This window comes from Monodelphis domestica, chromosome X (assembly GCF_027887165.1).
Source record: "Monodelphis domestica isolate mMonDom1 chromosome X, mMonDom1.pri, whole genome shotgun sequence".
In the NCBI taxonomy this organism is placed as follows: Eukaryota; Metazoa; Chordata; class Mammalia; order Didelphimorphia; family Didelphidae; genus Monodelphis; species Monodelphis domestica.
The window spans coordinates 59995832-60017281 of NC_077235.1; positions in this window are offsets into that span (position 1 = coordinate 59995832).

Sequence of the window (21450 nt, forward strand, 5' to 3'; positions counted from 1 at the left end):
GGATATTATGTATGGGATAGATTTTATCTCACCTCATAGAAATTACAAAAGCCACAAAGTATTGATGGTCCCATAAATCTAGAGAGAATATGTCTGGAATTACCTACTCCCCAAAGAAGGGAACTGAGATTAGTGTTATGACCAGGGAAACTCTATGATAATCTTTATAGTCTCTCTGATAGAACCTAAATCCATCCCCAAACTCATGGTATCATTGTGTGGATCCCTCCCACCCAGAAAGAGAAGCATACTTTATGGAGTTTCTGAACAAGTAATTCCCTTTCTACTGTGGCTGGACTATCTAAATAACTCATAGTGTAATCAGGCAAGGGAGTGGCAAAGTAGAGGTCATTTGTTCCCCCCATGAAATTGCATTATTCCTTCAACTGCAGGGGCTGTATGGGTGATCCTCTTCCTATTTCAAGAAGCATACTGCTTCTACAATCTCCTTCCCTTGGTGTGAGGGAATCTTCCAACAGCTATGCACGTGTATGTCTCTTCCAGAAATTCCTCAGTGGCCCAACTGACACCATCTCTTGAGTTGAGAAAATTGACTTTCAGAATCGCGTCTCCTCTCAGGTGGCATTCAAGACCATGCATTTTGACCATACATATCTGCAGGAATCCTATCAACAGCCTGCTTGATGCCAGCTCTTGTGATAGAAAGGTCCTTGCTCAAGAACTCGAATCTCTGGCCTGGGCTCTGAGGTTTGGGGCCAACACATATAACTGCCTTCTGCTCCCACCCAAAGGCAGCCATACCCAATTCCTAGGTGGGTATGTGAGGGGAATGAGAAGAGAGGAATTTCTCACCACTTCCCACCTTGTTTCACATCAGAAGAAAGGAGCAAATGAAAAAGCAAAGGAAGATTTTGTGCTTCTCGGGGAGAGAAAGGCCCCTAAGCTTGAGTTAAACAATTTCTTCTCTCTCTAATTTATATTCTGGCTCTTACATCTCCATAGCTACGACACTCACAGTATAGTACATGATATTTATCTCTAGTGGAACATCAAGTAACTGCTCAAGGGGCAAAGAGAAAATTAAACAAGAAAAATGCATCTCCCTAATATTAGGAGACTGACTTCAACTCTTCCACGGAGTTATGGCTTACAATATGTCCTTATTTCATCCTTTCCTTGCCCAACTACACTGAAGATCACAGCATTACTTACATATTTGTGATATTCCTATTTAAGGTAATATTGAAGCTCATGGGTACAATTATGGATTGCATTACCATAATTCTGAATATATTTGCACTTAATGTGTTGATGCAAGCCACTTGGAGTACTTGGAACATAGAGGGTTTTCTTTCATATTAGTGTTGATGCAAATTGCCTTCTTTACTCCAAAAGAAAGACATTTCTCTGACAAGGCCAATTCACTCCCCTCAAAAGATAAAACAAAACAATGCTATTAAACAGGTCATAGGCTGCTGAGAATAAGAATGTCTTATAAATACCAAGTGCTTTGCACTTATAAAGCATACGGGCATGTACTCAGTAGCTCATTGGGTCATAATGTCATCCCCACAAGACAGATGGTATAAGAAAGAAGCATGCTGGAGAGGAAGGAGCCCTAGATTGTGAGCCAGGGGACCAGACTCCCCTTTGGAGAAAAAGCATTCTTATTTCTGTGCCTCAGTTTCCTCCCCTGTAAACTCACTTGATGATCTCAAAGGTGCTTTCTGACTCTTAAGTTCTCTGTGATATACTTTTTCCCACCCTCTGCCTCCCCACAAACACTCTTACATCCAAACACTGAGTCCACTGACTTGTATTAAATGCTCTGTGTTCCTATTCAAAAACTACCAGTATCCCAGAGTTGGGCCAATGAGATAGCTACATCTACCTGGTTCTCTCCTCAATACCACTCAGATGCTGAGGTTATTGCTTTGGAGAGTGCCAGGACTCAAAGTTCTCAGGGCTCAGAGAAATCTAGCTTTTATGAGCCTGAGATGTCACTCTCGCCATACTCCCAAGGTCACAACCTGTTACATCTACTTGGCTCTAGACCCCAAACAAGGTTTTCCACCCCCTAGTAATGTCCGCCAGGACCACCTTCTTACCACCTGTGTCACTATGTTGGTGCCCACACACCCTACCACCAACCACTTTCTACTTGTTCCTTTGACCATGGTAATTAAATGAAGACTACCATTGCTTGGGAGAAAGGGCGTGTCATTTGACTGCCCTAGTGTCCACTCAAAATCCCTGTGACTTCTCAAACCAACCCCACCTCCTCCAAACAATGACTTTCCTCTACGTGTTGTCTGGTGTTACTGGAATGCAGGTTCCTAGAAGGTTCCTTACATTTACATTTGTATTCCCATTGCTTAACATTGTGACTGACATAAAGGTAAGGATTTAATAAATGCTTTACATCCATTCTCTTTGATCAGATGCTGTAGAATACCCCTAACTCTCCGGGCTTGAAAACCTTTGGGATTCCCATCTGTCACACCTTTGCCCTTTCTCTAAATACATTCAGAGTGACTGGTCCCCTCCATTCTCTCTTTTGCCTCCTTCTGCACCTCTATTCCCTGTTTCTTTCTGTTGCCTCCACAACCCAACTTAACATCCTATGGCAAATGCATCCAGTTTCTAGTTCCCTCATATAATAATCATATTGCACTACGATAAACCCACCAAGGTGCCAGATATCTACCCATCCAACATAAGGCTAATTTGCTCTTCTTTCTCCTCCTCAAATGCCAAAGGCCTTCATTGCCAGTGTCAAAGGAATAAGATGAATCTTTAAACAAGCAGGGAATTTGCCAACATATCTAGCAGCTGTCTTTCTTGCCCAATAGCTTTGCCTTTGAGCTAAGGTTAGCTGAGTCAAAAAATACCCAAAACATCCCTCCCTTGATTTCTTCTTTTCCCTCACTCTTTATTCAACCCTAGGTGGGCTCGAGGAGCCTAAGGAGTAAATTATTTTAGTCTCAGTGTGTTTCACATCGTTCAAACAATTGCATTGTGACCACTTGTCGGCCCACATTCTGGGCATTCTAAGTCTCCGCTGACTTGGTACTCTGAGTCCTCCCATTCTACTGCTCATCCATCTCCTCTGAGCTTCAGCTACTTTCCTTTCTTTGACTGTTTTTTTCTTGTATCTGCTACTGTTTTTCATCCAGAAGCTGGTCATACTCCCTTTTGTTCTCCAATTCAATCTGCAGCCATTCTTTCTTTGGCTTTCTATTGTTCCTTCACCATTGCTTCTGCAAAGGCAGTGAGCATTGTAGAAAAGCATTCTCACATTTGCCTCAGTGACCTTACTCAGCCAGTCTATGTGGGTCTCCTGATAATGTGCAACCTGCTTGATATCTCCCCATCCAACATAAGGCTAATTTGCTCTTTTTTCTCCTCCTCAAATGTGATCTTGGCTGACCTGATCTCTCCCCTCCAATAACACTGATGTAGGGGGGTTATTTGGACCTCTCCTGAGTCTGGTCTGTTTTCTACTCAATATTTAGGCCCATGGCTTGAATTAATGAAAAAGAGGAAAGAGATAAGTGACTACTATAAGCTGGGCACAGTGCTAAGTGCTTTTACAAAAACTGCTTCATCTGATATGCACAATGGTCCTTGGAGTTAGCTGCTATTTTATTTGAAGAAACTGAGGCAGAAAAATATTAAATCAATTACCAAAATTCTCACAGCTAATTAGTGTCTGAGATCAGTTTGAGGTCAGATATTAACTAAGATCTTCCTGACTCCAAGCCTAACATTCTATCTCCTTAGCCACTTAGCTGCCTCAAAGCATTTATTAAGTACTTACTATGTGCCAAATGGAAAAGGAAATGGCAAACCATCCCAGGATCATTGCCAAGAAAACCCTATGAACAGCACTGTCATGTTGTGGTGTCCACATGGTCACAAAGAGTCAGACATGGCCAAACAATTCACTAACAACAACAAAGTGCCAAATGCTGTGTTCAAATAATGGTAGATACATATATAAAAGTAAGATAGTCCCTGTCCTCAAGGATCTTACAATCAGGTAGGGATGATAACACATATAGAGGAACGATAGCCAAGAAGAAATTTTTTCTTTTCTTTTCTTTCCTTTTCGTTTTTAGTGGAACATTTATAAGTGACTAGAACAAAGAATGAACTTAATAAATGATCACTGACTTGATTTAAAGTCATAGTGGAGTTAATAGGGATAACCTCTCCAATAGTAATAGAAGTAGTTTATAATTCCTGAGATGAAATGGAGAAAGCAAGAAAAGCGTATTATATGTATAGCAGCTAAATAGGTGGCAAGAAGATGGTCAAGGGGAGCATGATATATTTATTAGACCTTGTAAGCTTCTTGCCAGCTAGAACAGAACAGGCCATTGCAACGGCAATGCACTGATATCCCGATCCCTTTATCTTAATGGTCTGAGCTCTGAGTAGTTCCCAAATGGCTGGGTCCTATGGAATGAAGATGTTTGACTTGATCCCTTATAGTCACTTCTGCTACTAATAGCTTTTAAATGGGGCCAAATACCAAAAGCACTAGTGACCATTTCATTCCCTCTAATTGCAGCACTCAAGAGTCTTCTCAAGCCATAATACTCCTAGCTGCATGGGTTGCTAAGTAGCCTGCTTGTCTACATGCCTTTGCATACCAAAGTTCCTTGTGTCATCATGCTTGTCTTCTCCTCTAATGTCATAGCCTATCATCCAATCAAATAATTCTGTTCGGCTGAACTGTCAATCAATATTTATCAAGGGCCTACCATGTGCCAGGTACAGAACTAGGTGCTGGGAATATAGAGTTAAAAACAAAACAGTTTTGATCTTCAAGGAACTGAGGGGTTGGAATAGAAAGAATATGCACCCAGATGAGTATATCAATTGGTATCAATTAAAAATAAGATAATTGAGGAAGAGGAGTTAAGGAGAAAACCAAAAATTCCTCAGTGAGAAAGTGGCACTTGAAAGGCCTTCTGAAGGGAAGTAAGGTTCCTAAGAGGTAGCACTGAAGAGGGGGGATATTCCAAGGCACAGGGTATGGCCAATGCAAAGATATTGAGACTAGAGATGGAGTGCTACGGGTGAGCAACAGCAAGAAGGCCACTTTGGTTGGACCTGGGAGCATGTGAAGGGGCTGATGTATAATAAAATGAGAAAGACTGGTTGGAACTATATTGTGAAAAACTTCAAAACTATATTGTGAAAAATTTCAAATGCATAACAGAGGAGAATGTATTTGATTCTACTAGTATTAGAGATCCGCAGTTATCAGGGGCAAGGTACTCTGGGAGATAGTCTTAAAGTTGATCACTCAACCTTCAACTCATTATTCAAATATTGACCTTTTGTTTCCAGCTCCCAAGGATCTCAGATGTCTGAATTCATTCAGGGAGTTCGATAAGGAACTCACCCTTTATTTGATACTTAACTAAGTCAAAACAGCATCATCCCATATTGGTACCCAGAGATTCCCTTATATTCCCTTTCAAATAGCTAGTACTTTTCCAGAAACAGTCGGTTCTCTTCTAACACACCTGCCTAGTCGACACAGTGGCACCAAATTTGCTTAACAAATGAGCCACCTAAGATGCGTTCACTTGTGGCTTAGGGGCTGCATTCTAAAACCCGGTATAGCACTATCTGAGAAATGGAAACCTCTGTCTACCTCTCCTCAAGGGTAGGTAAGAAGAGAATTACTGGTTATACAGACCCACAGGAAGTGAGAACACTAAAAATCCAACACGAACTGGTTTAGGTTGTTGTACCGATATGCTAGTGATCAGATTCAACAGTTCCCCTAAATCCCCTGAAAACCTTACTTGAACCCTCTAAAAACACCCAAGATGGTCCATGTTATGTTTATGATCTTGATCTTTTCCTCTCTCCCCTCACCACCACCCTCTTCACTTCAGTCATCCTAATAGCCCTCAATGTCTGGTCTCAAACACACCCAGGAGGCCAATTATGTGGTATTCATCACATGAACACATGAACACATTTGATCACCACCAAAGCAATGCACCAATAGCATTTAAAGGGCCAACGAATTTGTGATAGGGACCTGTCAGATCTGGGAAGCTACCTGACAAGGCCTCCTTCCTTGAATACTTTTTCTTAAAAAATAAAAACTACAAGCCCAGAATCGCCCGCCATGATCTTTCCATTCCCATTTGACATATGCAAAAGTTAATAGAGAAGAAGTGGTTTGTCTAGAATGAAATGGCTTGTTAGAGGTGATACTAGAGCCCAGGTCCTTGAGTCTTTTAGAAAATACACGGGCCAGTCCACTTCTCTCAGGAAGACCAAGTCTTCTATTTGCATGGCATGAACAAAGAATCTGCCTTTTGTTCATTCTGGTTAAGAGTGATCGCCCATTGTGACAATGAGCAAGCAGAAGAGAGAGGCCTGTGTTTAGGGAGATACCCAAAGGCAGTTCCCCCTAAGAGTTCACCAGGGCACACCAGCAATATTTTGCCCTCTAGTTTAATGACATGTATTCCAAATGGGAGAAAGGCTGGAATTAAGAAGATCCGCCTTTGGATGCCAGGTGATAACATCAGAATCCAAGCTATATACAACCTTAAGATAGTAGGAGAAGTGATTCCTTCCTTTCCTTGGGTACACAATTTCCTCTGAGAAGGTCAGGTTTCTCATTATCCCATGAACCAACTGCTTATTTCAACCTCTGTGCTTTCATTCAATAGCACTGTCCTCCCTGGGGATACCCTGTTGCCTCAAATCTTCCTATGGTGGCTCTGTTGTGCTCTGTAGAAGCTTAGTGTCCCCATGGGGTGATATGAATAGGGGCTAGATGAGAAAATAGCACTAGTTTCTTGTTCCCACTATCTCCCCAGGCACATGGCCACCTCTACATGGAAACCAAGAGCTTGAAAATCACAGAGTTGTGCATGACCAGAATTAGAAACTAGTTGGCAGTTGACTCACAGTCCAAATCAAGCTCTTTTTTGCATCTGCTATCTAGTATCATTCTCAGAAAAATCCCATGAGACAGGCAGTTGAAGTATCATTTATCCCCATTTTACAAAGAAAGGAACTGAGTTTCACAAAAGGGAAGTGACTCAGCCAAGGTCACAAACACCTGTGCTGGCAGCTCTCAGACTCAGGAGCTTTCAGGAACAAAGGAGTGCTGAATACCAGGAGGGATAACTTTTGTTAAAAGGAGATCCTTTATTAAATTGGAGCTGCCCAGAGAACTGATTTCTGACTTGGAAGCTGGAAGACAAATGAGTCCCCCAGCCTTAGTCTCCACATTAAGTCTTGCACTGTTCAGTAGCTGTGGCATTTTCTCATCATTCATGCAATTTGAACAGAACAGATGCCTAAACATTTCCACTAGGCACCTCCAAATCCACTCCCAGGACACAGCACGGCTTGGGAAAAATGGCCCCATTTGCTCTAGTATCATCTGAATGCAACGTGGAGAAAATGCACAAGGTCCTCATATGCCACACACACCCCATCAGAGCCCAATTCTTATCCAATTTGGGCATGAACAAAGTATTCTAAGCTTCATCAGAAGGATTTCTGATCTGAAGTTGTTTCTATTCCTGGCACCTTCCATTTCTTTTGGGAAACACGTTTTTCCTGATACCCTTTCTGTTTAATATCACCTTCATTTTCCAGTGTAGCCCCCTCCCACCCCAAGACCTATTCCTTATAATGAAGTGGGTGGGTGGGGAATGGATTTAGCAAAACCCACCAATATATCCCCCTCCAAAAGGCTGATGTCATCTGTAGTGTTCCACAGACAGCCACAGTCCCTCACCGTTACAAGAAAGGGAGGACGAACACCTCCTATTTAGATTGAACCTTGGGGTGATTAGCCAACTGAAGAAGAGGACATGAGTTTTAGATGCCTTGAATGACCTGGCCAAAGCCTGCTTAAGAGAGACTCTAGGAAATAAAAACCCATCACAGAAGCAGAGTTTCTGGGAAAGTGACCAGCTCCCTCTTGTGGATGCCTTCGACAACAATAAAGCTCCTAATGCCCATGGTCTACTGCAGACTGGTTTTCAGCTCTTTACCAACAAGTACGTGTCGGTATGTACATGTAGGAATAAAGGTGAAAGCCTCCTCACGCAAGGACAGTCAGCATCCTTTTATCACACTGACATTTTGTCCTCATTTTGGAAACAATAGGTTTGTTTCTCTAAAGTCTTTGGGTTGCAGAGCATTTTCCATTCATTGTCTCATAATGTGCTTAGCAACACAGGCTCACATCAGCCCAGTGGGATAGACAGTTACAGTATTTTCTCCATTTTACAGACGAGGAAGTCGAGGCCCAGAGAAGCAAAGGGACTAGCTCAAGGTCACACAGATAAGAGAATAATTTGGATTTGAACCCAAGACTTCTCACTTCAAGGCCAGCACTTTCAGCCTTTAAAGAGAGAGGGTTGATGTCTAAACCATAAAAACATCTGGGATTGGAATGGCATTGCTTATGATAGAATCTAATTTCTGGAACAGCTGGGATATCAGCTCTATTTGTTTTGCAGTGAAATCTCTCTGCTGTTTCGAATGCTTCTCAAAGCTAAACGGAGAAGTAAATTCAGAAGGCCAGAAAAACCAAAGCTGAAGATGGTTGACAACGTGAAGACTGGCTAGTTTCATTAGTTCCCCGTCATCACCCAGATTCTTCCCCAACCTTGTCTAGGCAACAAAGATCATATTTATGGAGTCAAATCAAGGTATCCATGGTGAAAAAATAAAACTAATGACTGGATTCAAAGGGAAGGAAATAAACATGAATATAACCATAGACACTAACCTCTGCTTAAGGACTGCTGGACTAGAAAGAAATGTCCTACCCGTCCCCAGTTAGGTACACGAAGGGTTCATTATGCCACTCATAGGATCACACTAGGGTCCAAGAGTGAGTGTTAGAAGGGACCCTAGAGATGGCACTCAACACTCTGATTATACAGATGAGGAAATCGAGGTCGGAGCTGGAGGGAGGGGTTGGCGGTCCCATGGTGACAAAGAAAATGTTAGAGGGATGATTGAACAACAAGTCTTGCTGAGCCCAGGTCCATCCCCCTGTCTACTCTAGGGCAATACCTCTCCCAAAAAGAAATGGCCATGAGCACTTCTGCCATCAATACTTTGGCATTTCTCATTACTTACTCTCAAACCAGAGACCATTGAGAATACTCTCTCCTAAATACCACTTCCCACTCATACCCAAAGTAAAACCACATCTGTGAGACTTTGTTGGAAGCTGAAACTAAACTACACCATCCCAGAGCATTCAAGTGAAGCAGTATAGTATAAAAGTGACCTAGATTTGGTCACAGAAGGTCTGGGTTCAAATCTTGCCTCTGGCAATCACTAGTTCTAAGATATGTGACTTGGGAAAAGGTACTTAACCTCTAGAGGCCTTAGCTGTCTTGTCTGTAAAAGGAAAAGTTATACTAAATAAGCTTTGTAATGCCAGCAGTAATGGCCATGTAGGTCCAGGTATACAGGTTCATTCCCCACTCCCATCCTTTAAAGTAGTGTTAGTATTGGAAATTAGCTTCTAGGGATCTGCCAGTCAAACTCCCAGGTTTTAGATAGGTCAAGTGTGACTAGGAGCTTGAAAGCAGCTTGTCCAAGGGCCCAGAGATCTTCTGGTCAGTGGTCTTTCCCTTATGTGACTGTGCCAGTGTCATCTGGTTACTAGGAGCACACAAGCTTGATTCGTCTTCAAAATCAACAACTTTTATAAAAATGGCTTGGTTTCAGAGTTTAAATTATTACGAAATAATTTAAATACATTATTAAATAGTTACATAAATACTTTTCTTATTAGTCTGGTAATGTGGTTCGGGGTTAATCAAATGAGCACATCTCCCCACAGTTTGAGTACCATGGACACAAGTTAGTTTGTGTCACAAGTTAGACCGGAATATCACTGAGAACAGCAGGTATGTTCTTTTTTCTTGAATACTGCCCTACACATACACCAATACATGCATATGGATTCTTAATTATTGATACGGAGAAAGTACTTTCCAGGCCACAAAGAAACCAAGGTTATATTTTACTCCAACCCTGAACTGGGAACATTATTATCATCATCCCAATTCTAAGGAAAAATCATAGAATTTATAATAATTTTAGGAAGAGCTAGGAAAACAAAATCTATCCCTCGCCTGTTCTTAAGTTACCTGCCTCTCCTCCTCTCAGGCATGTATGTCTCAGGATTTCCACAGATCTGTGCTCTGATCAATTTATTTCATGAGGTTATGGCCCATCAATTCCTTTTCAACCTGTCTAAATAATATCCAAGGTTGCCCAACAGTCTTTCATAGCAATCTACCAAAGATAAGGTTGAACTGCTTTTAGATCAATTTTTATAGTTTGTGGGATTAGATGGCAGCTAATCCATTGCTGGCTGTTGAGTCAAGAGGACCCAAGTTTAAACCCAGCCTCAAACACTTACTAGTTATGTGACCCAAGGCAAGTCACTTCAACCTGTTCGTCTCAGTTTCCTAATCTGTAAAATGAACTAGAAAAAGAAATGGCAAACCACTCCAGTATCTTTGACAAGGAAGCCCAATATGGAGTCAAAAGAGTCACTTTAAGCAAACTAAACAACAACAAAAGTGGGGCATTTCAGCTCTCTGTTATTCTTTTTTACAAGAACAGCCCACTTCATTTTCTGGCCATGTATTTCCTTGATAATAGCCCTTATGTCATTTCTTATACATAGTTTATGGCTAGAAATGTGTCAATTCCTACATATTCCCACCCTGTGCCTTCTTCATTGCCCTTTGGGTCACCTACAATTTTCATTCATTAATATAACTTCATTAGGAAAACATTTGCGTTGAAAAGATAAATTGTCGGAGTGATGTTTGGGGTAATCAAAATTACTGCCCAGGTTCCTAATATTCAATCCAATTCAATTCTTATTATTATCATTCAGTTTTGTGCAGGTTGTTTGCTTCAATTGGAAAGTAAGTTTGTGAAGGGCAGGGGCTGTTTCATTTTTTTTTGTCTGTAACCCTGGAACACAATAAGATCTTAACAAAAGCCTATTCATTTATTGGGCCTGGTTAACTGTCCATCTGTGAGGCCTAACACGCATGCACATGCATGCGCTCTCTCTCTCTCTCTCTCTCTCTCTCTCTCTCTCTCTCTCTCTCTCTCTCTCTCTATATATATATATATATATATATATATATATATATATATATATATATATATATTGGCCTTATCAATCTGAACAATAGGTATTTGTCATTCATTTGGTGTTATATGGCTCCTTAGGCTGATCAAATTGGATAATATATGCAAAGTGCTTTGCAATTCTGATAGAGCTATATAAATACTGGTTACTAATGAATCGCAAAAGTTCTACTAAGTTTGTGAACCAAGAGGAAAACATAATCTCTCCTCTGGCTATTTCCAAATTACCGATTTCTCCTCCTGTGCATTTCTATTTCAGCATCTCAGCAGATCTGTGTTCTGATCAACAAGTATTTCATCAGAGGTCAGAGCCCATGAATTCCTTTCATTCTTTTCATTACAGTAATCTCTTCTGAATAAACAAGAATCTCATCAAGGAGATCTAGAAATGTTCTGGTGCTTGATGCAATCTGCATAATGTTATCTACAAACATGAGCACATAGGGAATCCCTGTTCCATTTGGACCAGGCACAGAATAACTTCTGCGACAGTGGCAAAATCTTTGGTTAGAATCTTCTCTATGTGTGATGACTACCTTGGCATCAACAGTCAAATGAATTGAAGGAAGCTATGTCTGTGGTTGCATTTATTAAGGAATCTTCTATCTCACCAGATGCTTAAAAGTCTTCCATGACCAGTTTGCTTTATCAAGTCAAATGCTTCTTTAGTAATCAAATAGAAAGCTCAGCAGGATCCTGTCTTCTTTGTGCCTTTCGATCAATCACTTAATGATAAAGATGTGATCTTTATATCAATATCTATAAAGAAGAATGTGAAAACCTGCCTACTCCCCGATCATATTTTAAATTAAGGATAGCCTCAATGGGTATATGTGAATACCATTCTCATCAAAGGCTTTACAAAAATAAAAAAGCAGGCTGTGTAGGTAGATGTCGCATTGTCAATCGCCCTTTTTAGGTATTAATATGATCTATCATTTTTTTTCCTATTTTAGGACTCTTTTCTTTGAGGTACCTTGTAAAATGATCCTTTAATGCTTTTCTGACTGTTCCATAGCCGGAAAGGTCCTATGTGGTAGTCAATCCAGCAGTTTGGCCACTCTTTCTGACTTCATCTTCTTAAATATCATTTCAACTTCTTCATATAGCATATTGCTACATTAGGATACAAATGCTGTGGCTCTACTGTCATTGATAATATGATGAAAATAAATTGCTCCCAGAGAGATGACAAATTAGTTCTGTTTTCTTTTTGTCCTCCTGCCAGATTTGACTGCCATAGGATCAGCTTCCAAGATGGAAGGAACCTTAGCTAGCATGAAATTCAACTATCTCATTTTACAGATAAGGCAACTGAGGTCTAGAAAGGGTAATTTATTTGTTCCATTGTCACAGAATTAGTAATTGACAGAGTTCAAACTTAAAGCCAGGTATTCCAGTTGAAAACCAGCATTATTTCAACTACACTACACTCTCTCTTTCTGAATGCTCTGAAATGATATGGCATAATTAAATATCAAATCAACATTGATTGAAATTCATTTTTATCTCTATAATTTGGGGCTGGTTTGTAATGTACCTCAAAACCTCCCTCTGCCCTCCTCTGAAGTATCTGACAAAACAGTTTATATTAAAAGTCATCATTTCCTTTAGGTGTTATGTCTCTCCATTTGGCAAAATGATCAAATATTTTCTGGCTATAGCAGTTTTCAGGCTCTTCTTGTCTGCATGTCCTAAAATCTGCTTAACACGTCAAGCTCCCCTAAAAAACAGAAGGATCAAAGTCCATGTCTTTTCCTTTCTTTGTTTCCAATTTGTTGACATCAGTTGTCATCTTAAATAGGTTAGTTTGAAGTTTTAATGATTTGATATTCCTTCTCTGCTTTGTCCTTTCTTATAATTTGATATTAATTTTGACTTGAGTCTTCTCTAATCATTGTTCTGCCTACACCCATCTGATGCATCAGAAACCAGTCATTTCGGACCTCAAGTCTCTACTCACCAATCCATCCTCAAAATACCTATCTAAGTAAATATCTTTAAGAACAAACCTGACCATGTCCATCTCAGTTAATTCAAACTCAGTTAATTCCAGTGGTTCCATATTATTCCCTATATTCCTAGGTTAAAATATAAGCTTCTCTGTTTGGTTTCTAAAGCCCTTTACAATCTGTTTCCAACTTATTTTCCAGTCTTTTGTATACTACTCCCTTTTCCACACTTTAGAGTCCAGACAAACTGGTCTTTGCTCTATTCTTTACACATTTCTTTTCTCAATCTTCCTGGATTTTGCTTTGACCATTCCCCATGCCAGAAATGCACTTATGATTCATGGAACCCTTCTCTTCAAGTCTCAGCTCAAGCATCTCCTTCCACACAGCCTTTCTTACTGGACCCAGCAACTTCTAGTGTCTATACTCCCTAAGTACCCTGTTTCATTTACTCTACATAAGAATACACATTTTCACCCTTGATACAATGTAAGCTCATTGAGAATACAGATTTGATTTTTTTATTCTTTATCCTTAGAACCAGGCACCTAATAGGTTTTTAACAAATGCTTGATTATTAAACTATATCATCAGTTTCATTTGGGAGATGTTTAGTGTTCTCTATATCCAGTGTCCTCCAACTAACTCTTGTATGGAGGTGTTCATGATATATAAAAAGAAAATTTTCAAATAGCCTACAGATCTTTTGTCTCCCTTATTTCTGAAGCCTGAGACAATAGAATTTTTGCCATTTTTTCTGAACCCACCTTTACCTGAGAGGTAAACAAGCATCAAAATACATAAGTCCTAGTTTGGATGCCATATTATTCATACTTTTTAAACTTCTTCATCCTCTATGAGATTTTGGTACACAGTCTATCCTCTTCATGTTTGTACAATGAAAAGTATGCTCCAGTTTGGAGTCAAAAGACCTGAATTTATATCCCAGTTTGCTACTATGTGACCCTAAACAAGTCAATTCCCTTCTCTGGTTCTCAGTTTCCTCCTCTGTAAAGTGAGGGTACTGGACTAGATGACATTTAAGGTACCTTCTAGCTCTAGACCTATAATTCTATTGTTCTATGGTTTTCTACTTTTACTCATTACAATATTACCAGTTGGGTTGGCCAAGACTCCTACAAAGAAATGCTGCTTTAAAAAATTCCTTATGGAACACAATGAAACTAACTCTACAAACTCGCTGGGGGGGGGCAGTGAATAGAATGTCAGGCCTGGAGTCAGGAAAACTCATCTTCCTGAGTTCAAACCTAGCCTCAGACACCTGTGCAAGATATGACTCTGGGCAAGTCACTTAACCCTATTTGTCTCAGCTCTTCATCTATAAAATGAGTGGGGGAAGGAAATGGTAAACCACTCCAGCATTTTTGAGAAGAAAACCCCAAATGGGGTCATCAAGCGTCATACACAACTGAAAATGACTGAACAAATCATTACTTACGTGGTTCAGTTTTTCTAATATGTAAATTTGTTAGTTATTGAGCAAGGATCTCACAACTGGGAATGCCATTAAATTAATGTTTATACAGGAAATAGAGACTGGACCTATGAGAACACTGATAAGTGAAAATTATAGGTCTTAGATATAGGCTAAGAATATTGCCTGGGGATCTTGAAATTAAGTGACTTGCCCAGGGCCACACAACCAGGATGAGTCATAAGTTGGAGTTGAGCCCATTTTCCTGACTCTGAGGACAGCATTCTTCTCCATGCCAGCCTGCTTTTCCAAGTATCAGTTCTAAATGAATAGGGAAACATCTTCCCCCTTCTTTCCCAATGACCTCTCCATCTGATTGGCTGCTTCCTCCAAAAGCTTCTATTTAAAGGACAAAGTCCAGGTCGCTGAAGCCTTCATTCCTCCTTAGGCTGTACTCCAGACTCTTTGGATTTTCTCTTTAATGCTCAATGCCCATTCCCTCAATCCATTTTCAGTTACCTTTTATGTATTCTTAAAATGAAAGCTCATTGAAGGTAGGGACTCTTTCTGCTTCTAGCTATATTTCCAGATCCTGGCACATAGTAACTAGAGCTTAATTCATTCTTGTTGATTTGAATTGACTAAGTTTCTATGGGAAAAAATCACTAGCCTCTCAGTGGTCCAGGCAGCTCTCTAAAATTAGAAGTTGCAGAAAAGAGGTCAAGCTGCATTGGGAGAGTGCATTTCCTAATGGAGCATTCCATATGCCAATGAAATCAGAAGTTTGGTTAACAAATAATGTTCCTAATACTATCCTAGAACTGTGGGGGATAGGATTACAGAAGTCTAATGTACTATCTGCTAGGACTGAGTGACCATAAGGTCATTCATTGAGATTTAAAACCAGAAAGGGGGGCAGCTAGGTGGCTCAGTGGATTGAGAGCCAGGCCCAGAGATGAGAGGTCCTGGGTTCAAATCTGGCCTCAGACACTTCCCAGCTCGGAGACCCTGGGCAAGTCACTTAACCCCCATTGCCTAGCCCTTACCACTCTTCTGCCTTGAAACCAACGCACAGTATTGATTCCAAGACAGAAGGTAAGGGCTTAAAAAAACAACCCCCTCCCCAAATCAACAACTACAAAAACCAGAAGGGGCCTTAGAAGCCATTAAGGTCGAGATCAGGGATTGAGACCCAGAGAGATAGAGTGACTTGTCTAAGCTAAGATGATACAGGTAGCAAAGAGTGGAGTCAAATTTGAATCTAAATCCCTTGACTTAAAATCTAGCCTTTTTTCTGCCATACCATGCTGCTTTCAGAGTTGTCCCAAAGTATGCAAGCTGGTGCTGCAATCAGATCCTCACATTTGTAAGGACCGCCGCAATTGATAAAGCCCAACTTGTGCCTCGACAAAACCTTCTTAACTATTGGAGTAAGCAGCTGTCCAGCTCGGGCTTCAAAGCCTTTAATGAAAGAGAACCTACCACTTCCCAAGGCCATGCATTCCAGTCGGGCATAGCTGTAACTATTATGAAGGTTGTCCACATAAGCCTAGCTCTACCTCACCGGAATTTCCTTCCATCGTTGTGTTGGTTTCAAAGGGTAAAATCAATAGGACAGAATATAGAGAGGGGTAGGGGCAATTGATGGTTGCATGACAACACCATTTACTCATATTTCTACTTTTCACACTGAGCTATTAGCTAGCTGTGCCTTTGACATCTGTACATAGAAAAGTGATTTTTTAACCCCAAAGCAGAAATATACATTTATTCCTATTCAATTTTCTATTAGATTTGTTCTACCCTACTAGCCTGACATTCTTTGGATCTTTATTCTGTCATCTAACACATTAATTATCCCTTCTAGATGTAAATTCAATAAGCATGCCATCTATGTCTTCATCCAGATGATTGATTAAAAATGTTAAGTAAGCCCAAATCCCCGGGGCACTCTCCTGGAGACCTCCTCTTTCCAGGCTGACACTGAATCATTATTGAGTACTGTTTGATCTTAGCCATTCAACCAGTTCAGAAACCACCTTCTGTACTATTTTCTAGCTCACATCCTTTCTTTTTCTCTACAAGAACAACACAGAAAATTGTATAAAGTCACGCAGAGAGTAAAATGATGGAATAGTCTTCTGTATACCTCTCCAATTTAAACCTCAAAAGAAGGAAATATGGATCAAATTTAAAGTAATTAAAGCTGAATTCACAAGATAAGAAAGAAACACAGAACAAAGCCAATGCCTCATGAAATTAACTTAGGGGAATTTAAATATTTAACGTTCTTACTCACTTTCCTTATTCCTAGTCCACCATGTGTTCTGAGTACAGCCTCTGCAAGCAGCCTTGAAATTGTATGGTTTGGGCATAGTCATTGGGGCCTTGTCCAGCACCACCAAAGGTGACTCAATCTAACTTATCACCCACCTGCTCTTTTACTTTATAACCTTAAGTGGTAGAAAGCATTTAATTTTTCAAGCCAATGAAGCAAAGAGTATAATTAGGGGGCATGAGATGAAGTAGCACCAAAGTGGCATCAAGGGAATGGGCTTCTGTGTCAATGGGAAAAGAGACTAGTAATCCAGCAAGAGGCGGTCTTCTTCCCATAGATTTTATTCTGGGAAGAGAACCATCTAAACCACAATATTCCACAATTCTAGGGTAAAGAATCTCTCCACCCTTGGGCTCTATGTGAACAAAAGGCAACAGAGCTATAGAAGAAGGAAGAGTCTAAGAGTAAAGAGGAGAATTATAGACAAGCTACCTTGAATATAAGAAAATAGCCAAAAGGTTAAAAAAATTACAACAGAGTCGACATATATAATCCAAGTCCCCAAGCAGTGAGACTTTTAGCAAAGAATCAAAAATGAATAAACATTTTTAGAAGGCTGTAACACATGAACGAATATTATATAATGTAAAAAATGAACCAAAAATCACCAAGAAAAAAGAGAATTATGTAGACTTTAAAGGGATCATGAAACAGCAAGAAAGTTCAGAATGGCTTTAAAGAAAAAGAAACTGTTAAAGATACTTAGTTTTGAAATTAGAACCCTCAAAGCAGAGTTAATGAAGAAAGAAGAACCAATTAGCATACACAATAGAGAATCATTCTAAAGTAAAAAAAATATCTACAAAAGAGTGGCATATTTGGAACTCAAGAACACAGAAGTGGAAGAAAATTTGGCAGAAGAGAGGCAAAATATAACATCTTTAAAGAAATGTATGAATTAATGAAACTAATCATCCCTTTAAAGAATTTTCTAGAAGTTTTCCCAGAATAAAAGTTAAGCTTCCTGATCTATCTTTTGTATCCTCCCCTCATTTTTCTTTTTTTCTTTTTTGAAAATCTGGACCTTTGTTTCACGTGTCCAGTCCTGTGGCACCTCTCCCACTCTTTCCAATCTTTCTAAGCTCACTAATGGGAGCTCTGCAATTACATCTGTCAGTTCTTTCAGTGTGCTAGGGTATCATTTCTCATCTCAGTGACTTGAACTCACTAAGGACATCTAGAAGCTCTTACTATCTCCCTGCTTATCTTGGGCATCAATTTGCTATTGTGCATTTTTGTTCTGTTCTTTCCACTGTGAAGAGCATTCTCCTTGGCAGAGAAAACAGATGGAAAAGGCTTGAGAAGCTTGAGATCTTCCTGTCATTATCCCATTCACCTGAAACAGCAATCACATCCCTTCTTTGGTCCTCTCCCTTTCCCAAAATAGCTTGAAAAATAAAGCAAACAAAACAAAAGCCCTTTTGTTGTTCTTCCCTTTCTTCATTCCTCTTGGTTCATTTGGATGGTATTTGTTTTAAACTTGAATTTGCTTATGTCCCCTGGCTGGAAGAGGAGAAGAATGGAATCTCCTGGGATAAAACCACTCTGACAGGCATGGGAGCCTTGACCTTTTCCATTTCTGATCTGGTCCAGTTTGCCCCATCTGCAGTGGCCTGGTAAGTCTCTCCCACTGGGGGGAGGGGGAGATAACTCTACTAATGCCTAACTTAGTGCATATAAAGGATGTGACTAGCTCAAGAAATTCATCTGCCTCAGCCTCTCCAGTCACAAGGATTACAGACATGAACCATCACTAAGCCTGACTTCTGGCTTTATTCTTACAGAACTAGCTTGTGTTTTTGTATTTATTCTACATTCATTTGCCCTTGTTTTCACCTTCTGTGCACATCTCTGGCATGGTTAGATTCCCCATGAAGCTGTATTCATTTGATTTCTTTTCTTTGCAATTTCCCCCTTTTCTTCCTCATTAAATTATTATTTTTACTTCATCAGAATTTCATTCTTGAGTTTCTCATATTTCATAAGCTGACTGACTCACCCTATGGAATCATAGGCCATGGGAACCTATCTAGCCTTTCTCCTAAATCTTAGAACCATGCTCTTCGAAAATACCGGGTATATGGTAGCCTGGCTTTCTATATTGTTTCTCCATTATCTATATAATGGCCATTACCACATCAGCAGTATCTTTTCTAGGCAGTGAGGTGGCACAGTGAATAGAGGGCAGGCTGTGGAGTCAGGAAAACTCCTCCTGAACTCAAATCTGGCCTTGGACACTTACTTTCTGTGTGACCCAGGCAAGTCATTTAACCCTGTCTGCCTCAGTTTTCTCATCTGTAACCATCCCAGTATCTTTGCCAAGAAAACCCCAAGAGGGGTCAAGGAGGGTTGTACATGATTAAAAATGTCTGAACAATGTCATTCCTCCTCTGTGATATTTAGGGTTTTTGAGGAGGCACCAGCTAAGGCTCCCCACTGATCCCTATTCTTCCTTCTTCCTCTTACTGACCAAGCTCTTATAACCCTTGCTACCTGTGCTCCCTTCTGGCTTAGTTCAACTCCAAGCTCCAGTATACCCACTACGTTGTCAACCAATCAATCTTTTAAGAGCTCTGTTTATAGGAAACTGCCCCCTCCCCAGGTATCCTATTCCACCTTTCAACAGTTTAAACCATTTGGTGCTCTAAGCACTCTTTTCCTCAAGAGCTTATGATTTCGATTAGGTGCTGAATTCTTCCCTCTGGTACCAAGCGCTTGATGTTGAACAAACCTTCAATGAAGCAGTCCTTCAGATGCTATGGACATCTGTCAAGGCTCTACTAAGTCTCCTTTTTGGGTCAAACATCTTTCTTTCAACTTATTCTCATATGACATGTTTAATGTTTCCTTCATCCTCTTGGTCACCATCCTCTGGGCACTCCAGCCTGTCAACATGTCCTCTACTATATAGTGCCCTCAGTACAACAGAGGAGGGCTCACTAGAAGATGATCAATTTCTATATTGTATATGCCATGTTTCTCTTACCACCTCTTAAGATGGTGGCATTGGATAAGTTCCATCACAGCTTTAGCAGACCTAGAGCCTACGGTTCTTGCCTCCCCCTTCCTGTGGTATATCCATACCTCTACCATCCTATACTTATTGGACTTCTGAACCCAAGAACTTAGACGGCACCTTGGCATTGGCCTCTGGTTGTTTTATGTATGTGATTCTCATTGCCCCCAAATAAATGGTTTAAAGCCCTAAGATCCTTGATCTATTTTCTGACTATGCAGGTCTCTCTCAGGACTTTAGGAAAGCAAAACCACAGGTGCCAAATCGTTGCTTACTGAAGAATGAGCAAATGATTGGCAAAAAAATTAGCTCAGTTTCTGGTTCCAATTTAATTTCAGAGCAAAGGACTATAACTAATTAGCATCTTTCATTATTGCAAAGCTAGAGCATCCTAAGAGAAGGGACATAGAATATGAAAGCTTAAATGGACCTTAGAAGGTAGATTATAAACAGGAAATAAATACCCTCAGTTATCATGACCCTTAGTTACCCAATCCATTCACTCCTCAGAGGAAAAAAAACTGAGGCTGAGAGAAAAGCCATTTTCTTAAATTGGTCCTAGGTTGAAATTCTCTCTCCTGAATTCCAGTGCAGTGCTTTGAGTAAACATATTAATGATGATGATAGGTTTCATTTACTTAAGGGCTATCATGTGTCTGGCATTTTACAAATATTTCATTTGATCACAATTCTAGGAGGGAGGTGCTCTTATCTACATTTTGTAGCCGAAGAAACTGAGGTAGAGGTTAAGTGACTTACCCAGGGTCACATAATTAGTTAAGTGTCTGAGGGGGGATTTGAATTCAAATTGCCCTGACTCTAGACTGAGCGCTTTATCTATAGTGCACAACTCTATGCTGCCCTTCACTGAATTCTGGGATTCCCATACATAATTTTACCCTGATGCTGGGATACTTGGTTATCATCACAGAAGCATTGTGTATGCATTTTGTATACATAGACTATAGACTTTGAAGTAAAATCAATTCCAGCTTTCTTTATTTTGAAAACATATCTGCAAGTCCAAGTTTTGGAGATGATGTGCTGGGGAACCCAATAAACAAAGAAAGTGCTCCTATCATAAGGAGACGGGGAATTATAAAGGTTCTTATTATGTTCACAAGTACACACATCTGGCAGACCACTAGGTACTCTGTGGATATGACAGTGATGTATCTGTCAGCTTTGTGTTAACTGCTGGTGGGGTGGTACTGCTTTTCTTAGAGTCACCTACTAGCCCATGGGTGGCACTTGGTATAGGTGCTTCCAGGGTTGATAAACCCCTACGCCACAAGAGTTTTTCCCTCTGTTGATGGCTTTGGTGGCCAGATCACTAAGTAAAAGGTAAAATACATAGCCTGAGATATAAGAAAGTCAGGAGAGACAGTCATTGAGGCTTTACTATGGCCATGGTAGGGACTCTGTGGGCAGCTCATTGGTATCGAAACCTCAAGTATATTTGAGACCCAGCCTCATTAAGCCATTTTCCTTCTGTCCTTCCCAATTCAGGAAGGTTTTCCCAAAGACTTGACTCCTACAACAACATCTG